An 11,170-nucleotide genomic window follows, 5' to 3' on the forward strand; every position below is an offset into this window, starting at 1 on the left:
GTCATGACCTGACCTCGGGCCAAATTCCTCACTCCTTCATGGCTGTCCAACTTTATCAGTACAGATACCTATAAAAACGACTTAAGTAGTACTTAAAATATTTGTACTTAAATACTTTACCACAGGAGGTCAGGAAGTGCAGCTCAGTTTCCACCTAATTTTGTGGGCAGTATGCACATAGCCTGTCTTCTCTTCAGAGCCAGGTCTGCCTACGGCGGCCTCTCTTATTGAGTGTGTACATAATCAAACCTTTCCTTCGTTTCAGGTCAGTCACAGTGATCAGGTATTCTGCCACTGTGCACTCTCTGTTTAGAGCCAAATAGCATTTTAGTTTGCTCAGTTTTTTTGTTAATTCTTCCCAATGTGTCAAGCAATCTTTTTGTTTTCTCATAATTTGGTTGGATCTAATTGTGTTGAACAGACCCCCAGGACCAGCTAGCCAGCTGGACTCTTCTCCAGGTTAGTCTTTCTCTAGGTGATGTTGTTATGGAAGGTTTTGGAATCACTTCCTTTTAGGTGGTTGCAGAATTGAATGCCTCTTTTCTGGAATTTGATCATGAGAGGTCTAATTATGTTCTGTGTACATTATTTGGTGTTTTACATTGTACACAGAGGATATTTTTGCTGAATTTGGCATGCAGAGGTCAGTTTGGTGTTTGTCCAATTTTGTGAATTCTTGGTTGATGAGCGGACCCCATACCTTGAAACCATAAAGGGAAATGTGTTCTGTCACTGATTCAAGTATTTTTTGGGTCAGATCCTAATTTGTATGTCGAATTTCATGTTCCTTTTGATGGCGTAGAAGGCTCTCCTTGACTTGTCTCTCAGATTGTTCACAGCTTTGTGGAAATTACCTGTGCCTCTGATGTTTAGGCCAAGGTATGTACATTTTTGTGTGTGAAATATGAGACTTCCGACTTCAGTGCATTGAAGACAACTGTGAAAAAAACTAGCTCCGACTGGGAAAAATTGTTTTGAATGGCATAGCCTCGGGAAGTAGGGGTAATGGGGGTGCTGCAGCACCAACTGATAAGTTGAAATAATTCTGCCAAAATTAGGCTATAAAAAACATATTACTCCTTTCTGATCAGACATCAATACAATTATTCAAAATACTACAACAGATAACATAATGTAGCTACAGAAGATCAATAGCTTCTAAAAAAATTATACATTTTTATCACAAAGCCCATACTGTAGTTGGGAAGGCTGCAATTTGTGCTGCAAGCACACCCAGTGGTGTAAAAATACTTACGAATACTACTTCAAATCAAATGTTATTTGTCACATACGGCGAATACAACAGGTGTAGACTTTACCGTGAAATGCTTACCAGCCTATAACCAACCATGCAGAATCTTTTAAAAATATGTAAGAAAATATATGCAAAGATTTACATAAAAAACAAATAAACTAAAGTAAGAAAAATAGTAACACAATAAAATAACAATAACAGGGCTATATACAGGGGAACCGGTACAGAGTCAATGTGCGGGGGTACAGGTTAGTCGAGGTAAATTGAGGTATTATGTGCAAGTAGGTAGGGATAAAGACATTTGCATAGATAATAAACAGCAAGTAGCTGCAACGTAAAAAAGGTGATTAATGCAAATAATCCGGGTAGCCATTAAATGAATTGTTTAGCAATGACTTGAAGCTGTAAATGCCCCGGTACCGCTGGCCGTGCGGTAGCAGAGAGAACAGTCTATGACTAGGGTGGCTGAAGTCTTTGACCATTTTTAAGGCCTTCCTCTGACACCGCCTGGTATAGAGGTTCTGGATGGTATAGAGGTCCTGGATGGCATCTGCGTGGCAGATGTGTTGTTGCCTACCCTTTTCACCTAGGGTCGGCCCATCAGGAAGTCCAGGATCCAGTTGCAGAGGGAGGTCCCAGGGTCCTTAGTTGAGTGATGACCTTTGACAGCACTATGGTGTTGAATGCTGAGCTGTAGTCAACAAACTGCATTTTCACATAGGTGTTCCTTTTGTCCAGGTGGGAAAGGGCAGTGTGGAGTGCAATGGAGAATGCATCATCTGTGGATCTGTTGGGGCTGTATGCTAATCGTAATGGGTCTAGGGTTTCTGGGATGATGGTGTTGATGTGAGCCATGACCAGCCTTTGAAAGCACTTCATGGCTACAGATGTAAGTGCTACGGGGTAGTCATTTAAGCAGGTTACTTTGGCTTTCTTGGGCACAAGGACTATGGCGGTCTGATTGAAACATGTAGGTATTAAAGACTGTCAGTGAGAGGTGGAAAATGTCAGTGAAGACACTTGCCAGTTGGTCAGCGCATTCTCTGATTATGCATCCTGGTAATTTGCCCTGCGGCCTTGTGAAGGTTGACCTGTTTAAAGGTTTTACTCACATCGGCTACGGAGAGCGTGATCACACAGTCATACAGAACAGCTGGTGCTCTCATGCATGGTTCAGTGTTGCTTGCCTCGAAGAAGGCATTTAGCTAGTTTGGTAGACTCGCGTTACTGGGCAGCTCGCGGCTGGGTGTCCTTTTGTAATCCGTAATAGTTTGCAAACCCTGCCACATCTGACGAGCATAAGAGTCGGTGTAGTAGGATTCAGTCTTAGTCCTGTACTGATGCTTTGCCTGTTTGATGGTTCATCAGAGGGCATAGTGGGATTTCGCATAAGCATCTGGATTAGTGTCCCGCTCCTTGAAAGCGGCAGCTCTACCCTTTTGTTCAATGCGGCTGTTGCCTTTAATCCATGGCTTCTGGTTGGGGTATGTACGTACGGTCACTGTGGAGACGACGTCATTGATCCACTTATTGATGAAGCCAGTGACTGATGTGGTATACTCCTCGATGCCATCGGATGAATCCTGGAACATATTCTAGTCTGTGCTATCAAAACAGTACTGCAGCTTAGCATCCACGTCATCAGACCACTTCCATATTGAACAAGTCACTGGTACATCTTGCTTGAAATTTTTGGGGGTATTTAACCACCCCTTTTTCTCCCCAATTTCAATATTGTCTCATCACTGCACTGCAACTCCCCAATGGGCTCGCGAGAGGCGAAGGTGTAGTCAAGCATCCTCCGAAACATGACCCGCCTAACCCCGCTCCTTAACACCTGCCAGTTTAACACGGAAGCCAGCCACACAAATTTGTTGGAGGAAACACTGTTCAACTGGTGACCAGGGTCAGCGTGCAGGCACCCGGCCCGCCACACGGAGTCGCTAGGGCGCTTTGAACCAAGTAAAGTCCTCCCCCCCGGCCAAACCCTCCTCTAACATGGACGACGGTGGACCAATTGTGTACTGTCCTAAGGGACTCCTGGCCACGGCCGGTTGTGGCACAGCCCGGGAATGAACCTGTGTCTGTAGTAACGCTTCCCTGCTTGAGGTTTTGCTCGTAAGCAGGAATCAGGAGGATAGAATTTTGGTCAGATTTTCCAAATGGAGGGCGAGGGTGGTCTAGAGTTTTTTTCCCCTCTGGTTGCACATGTGACATGTTGGTAGAAATGTGGTAAAATGGATTTAAGTTTTCATGCATTAAAGGCCCCGGCCACTAGGAGAGCTGCTTCTGGGTAAGCATTCTCTTGTATGCTTATGGCCTTATACAGCTCATTGAGTGCGGTCTTAGTTCCTGCATCGGTTTATGGTGGTAAATAGACAGCTACGAAAAATATAGAGAAACTCTCTTGGTAAATAGTGGGGTCTAGAGATTATCATGAGGTACTCAACCTCAGGCGAGCAAAACCTTGAGACTTCCTTAATTTTAGAGATCGCGCAACACCTGTTGTTGACAAATAGACATAAACCACCACCCCTCGTCTTACCGGAGGTTGCTTTTCTGTCTTGCCGATCCATGTCCTCATTCAGACACGACATAAGATATTACAGTTTTGAAAGTCCCGTTGGTAGGATAGTCTCGAACGAAGCTCATCCAGTTTATTCTCCAGTGATTGCACATTTGTTGTAGGATGTAAATAAATGCAGATTATCCACTCACTGACAAATTCTCACCAAGCACCCCATCTGTGCCCCCTGTATCGGCATCTTCTCTTCATGCGAATGATGGGGATTTGGGCCTGGTCCGAGAGGAGATGTCAATCTTTCGCCTCGGATTCGTTAAAGAAAAAATCTTCTTCCATTTCGAGGTGAGTAATCGCTGTTCTGATGTCCAGATGCTCTTTTTGGTCATAAGAGACCGTGTACATAAAAAGTTACAAACAATGCTAAAAAACACACAGAATGGCACGATTTGTTAGGAGCACATAAAATGGGAGCCATCCCCTTCGGGAAATCTTGAGTAATTTGGTCATTACTTAAGTAGTTGCTTTTAGTTGAGTTTATTAATGAAAAACCATACATGTACATGAGTAAAATCATTGAGGATAACACACAATAAAATCTGTGACTTATTTCCATTGTGGGTCTTGAGACAAGATGGCTAGGCAAGATCCAACATGGTTGCACACAGTACGACAATGAGATAATAAAACATCTATCTCATCATCGCAGTTGCAACAGTCAAGTGGGCACAGAATACGTCAAACAGTTTTTTACTTTGTTTTTAAAGCTGCCCATAGAGGAAGTCGTTTTTATGGGCAGAGGCAACACATTCCACTCTGAGGCTCCAGTATACAAGAACGTACCTTTCCCAGGATTACTCTTGAACCTGTATAAGCACACATTAACAATATCTGATCTGGTGCTGTGATTGTGTGCATCACTAACATGGGGAAAGCAATCAGTTAGATATCTGGGCACAGAACCATAAATACTCCCCTGTACACCGAACCCAGTCTGATCTGGGACACCCTAGCCTCAACAGGCAGCCAGTTGAGTTCCTGAAAGCAGCTCTTGCCTAAGTGAGTGCGTGGACTCACCTCCAATATTACCCTGATCAGCTTATTCTGGGATATCTGTAGTTTCCCCTTCAGAAGTTTAGCTAATCCTAGAAACCAGGAAGTACTAGCGTAGTCAAAATGGCATTGAATGATGGTGGTGACTAGCACTCTCATGGAGTCCTTATGAAGCAGCATGGACTTTCTAGCCCAAAACTTAATCCTGGCATTAACCTTCACTAGCATTTCAGTGGCAATACACACATCCCAAGCTTCTATCAAGAATGCATCCCAGGTAGCTAACATAGGGGGTGAGGTGTTGACTACTAAAACCTAACTCCACTCTTATTTCAGAGGTCCTACACAATTGCCTCAGTTTTACCTAAGTGCAGGGATAGCTGATTATCTCCAAGCCATTTGCTAATGTTAGTAAGCTCTGTGCTAAGTTTGACTTGTATGAGACACCAGAAGTGTAGAGTCATCTGCATAAAGGGAAAGACGGGGAAAGACAGGTTTATCTTTACTTTACCATTCATATTTTTGATAACTTACTTTTATTTCACCATATTCCTAAAGAAAATAATGCACTTTTCACTCCATACATTTTCCCTGACACCCAAAAGTACCTGTTACCATTTCAAATGCTTAGCAGGACAAGAAAATGGTCCACTTCACTGACTTATCAAGAGAACATTTACTGCCTCTGATCTGGCGGACTCACTAAACACAATTGCTTCATTTCTAATGATGTCTGAGTGTTGGAGTGTACCCCTTGCTATCCGTATATTATAAAAACAAGAAAATTGAGCTGTCTGGTTTCTCTAGTATAAGGAATATAAAATGATTTATACTTTTACTCTCGATACTTTAGTATATTTAAAACCAAATACGTTTAGACTTTTACTCAATTAGTATTTACAACTGGGTGACTTTCACAATTACTTCATTTTCTGTTAAGGTATCTTTTACTCAATTAGTATTTACAACTGGGTGACTTTCACAATTACTTCATTTTCTGTTAAGGTATCTTTTACTCAATTAGTATTTACAACTGGGTGACTTTCACAATTACTTAATTTTCTGTTAAGGTATCTTTTACTTTTTCTCAGGTATGACAATTGGGTACTTTTGCCACCGCTGAGCACGCCAAATATAGAACAGCTAGTTGTGTTGTGGCCACATTTTTGTGCTGAGCGATTAGTGCTTTTTGAGGTCAGTTCAATTTTGGTTCGATTATAAAAAAAATAATCAAGGTTTTTCGATTAGTTATTTTTTTACTATTAAATGCACTATGCATTATGTGGGTTGACTGCTGTAACAACACATAATAAAACAATTAATAAAAGTCCCATGATGGTAGTGACTGCTTATTAACCATTATTTATTCACATGACTTTACTTTAATGAAATATTTCAGTTGTTGTGTATATTACATGTGTTTTATTTGATAAATATTATTTCATTCCATGTCATCGTCTCATCTCTATAGAGCTGCTGCCTATGCTGTCTGACAAAATCACTATTTTGTAGTTCTTCAAATTAAATAAGGTTTACTTAGATCATGTATACTGAACAAAAATATAAACGCAAATCAAATCAAATTTTATTGGTCACATACACATACTTAGCAGATGTTATTGGTCACATACACATACTTAGCAGATGTTATTGGTCACATACACATACTTAGCAGATGTCATTGGTCACATACACATACTTAGCAGATGTCATTGGTCACATACACATACTTAGCAGATGTCATTGGTCACATACACATACTTAGCAGATGTCATTGGTCACATACACATACTTAGCAGATGTTAACTAGTGACTCCCCGTCCCTGGTGCGGGAGCGTAATCATCGACTGACACTAATTAGCATAACGCAACGGACATAAATATTTCTAGAAAATATTCCTATTCATGAAAATCACAAGTGAAATATATTGAGACACAGCTTAGCCTTTTGTTAATCACCCTGTCGTCTCAGATTTTCAAAATATGCTTTACAGCCAAAGCTAGACAAGCATTTGTGTAAGCTTATCGATAGCATAGCATAGCATTTTGTCCAGGTAGCAGCAGGTAACTTGGTCACGGAAATCAGAAAAGCAATCAAATTAAATCGTTTACCTTTGATGAGCTTCGGATGGTTTCACTCACGAGACTCCCAGTTAGATAGCAAATGTTCCTTTTTTCCAAAAATATTATTTTTGTAGGCGAAATAGCTCCGTTTGTTCTTCACTTTTGGCTGAGAAATCACCTGGAAATTGCAGTCACGAAAACGTCGATTGCTCCATAATATCGACAGAAACATGGCAAACGTTGATTATAATGAATCCTCAAGGTGTTTTTCAAATATCTATTCGATAATATATCCACCGGGACAATTGGTTTTTCAGTAGGACCGATTGGAATAATGGCTACCTGTATTTTACTCGAGAATCACTCTGGGAACCATTGTGACTAGTTGCGCAATGTAGCCGCTTACGGGTATTCTTCAACATAAATGCTTAAAACTACGTCACAATGCTGTAGACACCTTGGAGAATACGGAGAAAAAGTAATCTGGTTGATAGCCCATTCACTGCTCAATAGGGACGCATTGGAACGCAGAGCTTTCAAAAGATGAGTCACTTCCTGATTGGATTTTTCTCAGACTTTCGCCTGCAATATCAGTTCTGTTATACTCACAGACAATATTTTTACAGTTTTGGAAACTTTAGAGTGTTTTCTATCCTAAGCTGTCAATTATATGCATATTCTAGCATCTTGTCCTGACAAAATAACCTGTTTACTTTGGGAATGTTATTTTTCCAAAAATGAAAATATTGCCCCCTAGATTCAATGTATTCTATAGTAAACTGTAGTATTGTTTATGTGGGATCTGAGACTGGAATATTGCTTATACCCGGCGTGTGTGTGTGTGTCTCGGAGTGTGTGTGTGTCAGAGTGCTGAGTCACTGTGAGAGTTTGGAACCTGACTGGCAGAAACCAGACTGGCTGGTTGGGTTGTCTCTGAAAGAGAGAGATTGGTACTGATCAACTATCTGGCCAGGTCAAGGTCATAAATATCTTGTTGGTAATAAATACCTTGTTCATGCTGATAGCCTACACACAACTGGCCAACAGGGGAACATATAGGTGACTGGGGAACAGAACAGATTCAGCTCAAACATATTGTCTACTCAGTGGAACATTTTTACTTCACTCCAGCAGTATTATTGTATATTTACACAACAGATTACATCATTATATAACAATACATTCCTAAAAAACATTCAAAACTAAAAACATGTTTGAATCCTAAGCAACCTGCCTACACATAGTTTGAAGGACAATACCAACATAGCTACTGTAGTAGGTCAAAGCTGTGTGCTGGAAAACCTTGGTAGAGCATGGGTGGAATAGGTATTGTGGTGCTTGTGTGAATTTCCTTTATTTTTCGGCGTCAGACCAATGCCTGGAAGGTGATTGTACAAAATGTTACAACATTTCTAAATGCAAAATGTGTCTTTCAAAGATGTAATTTGTGCTTAAAATTATGGAGAAAGAAAATGCACTTAAAAACACTTGTTATTTACCAACTACCTCAGACCACTCATTGAACAGCTAACTGGGTCGGTCATTAGCTACTTTTTGCCCTTACGCATCAATTTATACACAGAATATCTCCGCTAAACATAGAAGGAAGATGTTTATCTGTCTCTCTGGGACCATTGATAACTTCAGAACAAAGTTGACTACAATACAAGGTGTCAATGTCTCTGCAATTGTTATAAACAAGTAAAAATATTCTTCAAATGAAAACTGAGACGACTGCATTAAAAGATACAGTAGGCTACATAGGCCTATATATTTAAATGATATTGAAATCAATATCATGTTCAATCAATTGAGTTCTATTTTGATAATTATTGGCTACTGTAATTTCTGCCTCAATTTAATATCTGTGTGTGCCCTTGAGCAAGGCATTTAAGCCCAATTGCTCCTGTAAGTTGCTCTGGAAAAGAGATATGATGGTAGTGAGATTTGAATTTAACATTGAGCTTCAAATATTGCCTGTACTATTGTGAGGGCTATCATCCCCCACAATATTACAGCACGAACAGAGGAGTTGACAGTAATATATATGGTATATAACGATATATGCCATTTAGCAGATACTGTTATCCAAAGGCACTAACAGTCATGCGTGCATCGTTTTCTTCCTCCCTCATTGGTTTTGTTTAGGTACGACAGTCTCAGGCGTTCCGTTGCATATACACTACAGACTGAGTTGGTGGACAGCTAGAATTACACTACAGACTGAGTTGGTGGACTGCTAGAATCACACTACAGACTGAGTTGGTGGACTGCTAGAATCACACTACAGACTGAGTTGGTGGACTGCTAGAATCACACTACAGACTGAGTTGGTGGACACGGTATGTGAGTTTTATAAGAGGGTTGTATGAGGGATACTATCTTACATCAGTAAAAGCATTAGATAATTCATGGTCATATATTATATATTGGTTGTACATTGTGTTGCAGCAATCTCTTGCAGGTAAGTTAGTTAGTGATCTGTGGTTGTTCAATGCCTGAACAGAAATTATTTAACTAAACAAATGAAGGCACACATAGTTACTACAATAGTCCATATTGTATTCACTTTATACTCATTGCATGACCCTTGAGATGAGGCATCTTAATTTCATGGGGTTCCTGAGAATATGACACAAAAACCCACATATAGACCGAGTGTACAAAACATTAGAAGATTGAGTTGCACTCCCTTTTGCCCTCAGAACAGCCTCAATTCATTGGGGCATGGACTCTACTAGGTGTTGAAAGCGTTCCACAGGGGTGCTGGCCCATGTTGACTCCAATGCTTCCCACAGTTGTGTCAAGTTGGCTGGATGTCCTTTGGGTGGTGGACCATTCTTGATACACACAGGAAACTGTTGAGCATGAAAAACCCTGCAAGGTTTCACACTCAAACCGGTGCGCCTGGTACCTACTACCATACCCTGTTCAAAGGCACTTCTTTTGTCTTGCCCATTCACCCTCTGAATGGCACATCCTTCCCTTCATCTACACGGATTGAAGTGGATTTAACAAGTGACATCAGTAAGGGATCATAGCTTTCATCTGATCAGGCTACAGTCTGTCATGGAAAGAGTAGGTGTTCCTAATGTTTTGTACACGCAGTGTAGTCAACATTTTAGCATTATAGCTAGTTGGGTAGTTTCTGCACTATAAAATAAAAAATGTTCCTCATTCCAGAGTATTAACCTGGATTATCAATGAGTCTAAACTGATCCCTTCCAACAGGCAGATTGCCCTTTAGACAACGTTTTACTCATTGCCATGCCAACCATGTTTGACTGAAGCAGAAACAGACTGGGCTAGACTAACAGGGTAGTGTCCCGTGTACCTGTGCCTCTCCTCTCCTTTCACCACCATATTCAAACACACGCATTCACTGTACGTATGGACTCAAGCACACCAATAATCCCATTGAGACGATCAGTAATCTCACTTCCGTCTCCTTGCAGGTGACAAAACTGAAGCTCTGGAGGATCTCTACTGTCACCAGCTTAATGGTCTGGAGGGCGAATCTCATGCCGATACAGTTCCTGGGCCCCATCCCAAACGGAAGGAAGGTGTAGGGATCAATGTTCTCTCTGTTCTCCTTACTGAACCTGAGGACAGAGGAGTGTTCAGATCAAAGTAGCATTCAGCACTGTGTCCAACACTAGAGTAGTGTTCAGCAATGCTACAGAATATTTAACTAGAGTAGTGGTCAGTAACTCTACAGACTCTATAACTAGAGTAGTGGTCAGTACCTCTACAGACTATGTAACTAGTAGTGGTCAGTAACTCTACAGACTCTATAACTAGAGTAGTGGTCGGTACCTCTACAGACTCTGTAACTAGTAGTGGTCAGTAACTCTACAGACTCTATAACTAGAGTAGTGGTCAGTAACTCTGCAGACTCTAAAACTAGAGTAGTGGTCAGTAACTCTACAGACTCTATAACTAGAGTAGTGGTCAGTAACTCTACAGACTCTATAACTAGTAGTGGTCGGTAACTCTACAGACTCTATAACTAGAGTAGTGGTCAGTACCTCTACAGACTCTGTAACTAGAGTAGTGGTCAGTAACTCTACAGACTCTATAACTAGAGTAGTGGTCAGTAACTCTACAGACTCTATAACTAGAGTAGTGGTCAGTATCTCTCCAGACTCTATAAACCTACCTCATGAGGCATTTTATGTTATATTATTGATGAAGTCATGAGGATCATATGTTAATATGTTTTAATCTCAAATTACTATGTATGTCCCTGACTGATTAGCTCTAACTGATTAGCTCTG

General features: G+C 40.8%; 1 long non-coding RNA gene across 1 annotated transcript; it reads left to right on the forward strand.

Annotated features, from left to right (window-relative positions):
• Window positions 1-330: 330 nt before the first annotated feature.
• Window positions 331-10,434, forward strand: LOC139367741 (uncharacterized). Its single transcript, XR_011626882.1, has 3 exons — window positions 331-459; window positions 9,042-9,235; window positions 10,349-10,434. It is a non-coding gene; the product is annotated as an uncharacterized lncRNA (long non-coding RNA).
• Window positions 10,435-11,170: the final 736 nt, after the last annotated feature.

The sequence above is a fragment of the Oncorhynchus clarkii genome, chromosome 16 (genome assembly GCF_045791955.1).
Source record: "Oncorhynchus clarkii lewisi isolate Uvic-CL-2024 chromosome 16, UVic_Ocla_1.0, whole genome shotgun sequence".
NCBI classification, from domain to species: domain Eukaryota; kingdom Metazoa; phylum Chordata; class Actinopteri; order Salmoniformes; family Salmonidae; genus Oncorhynchus; species Oncorhynchus clarkii.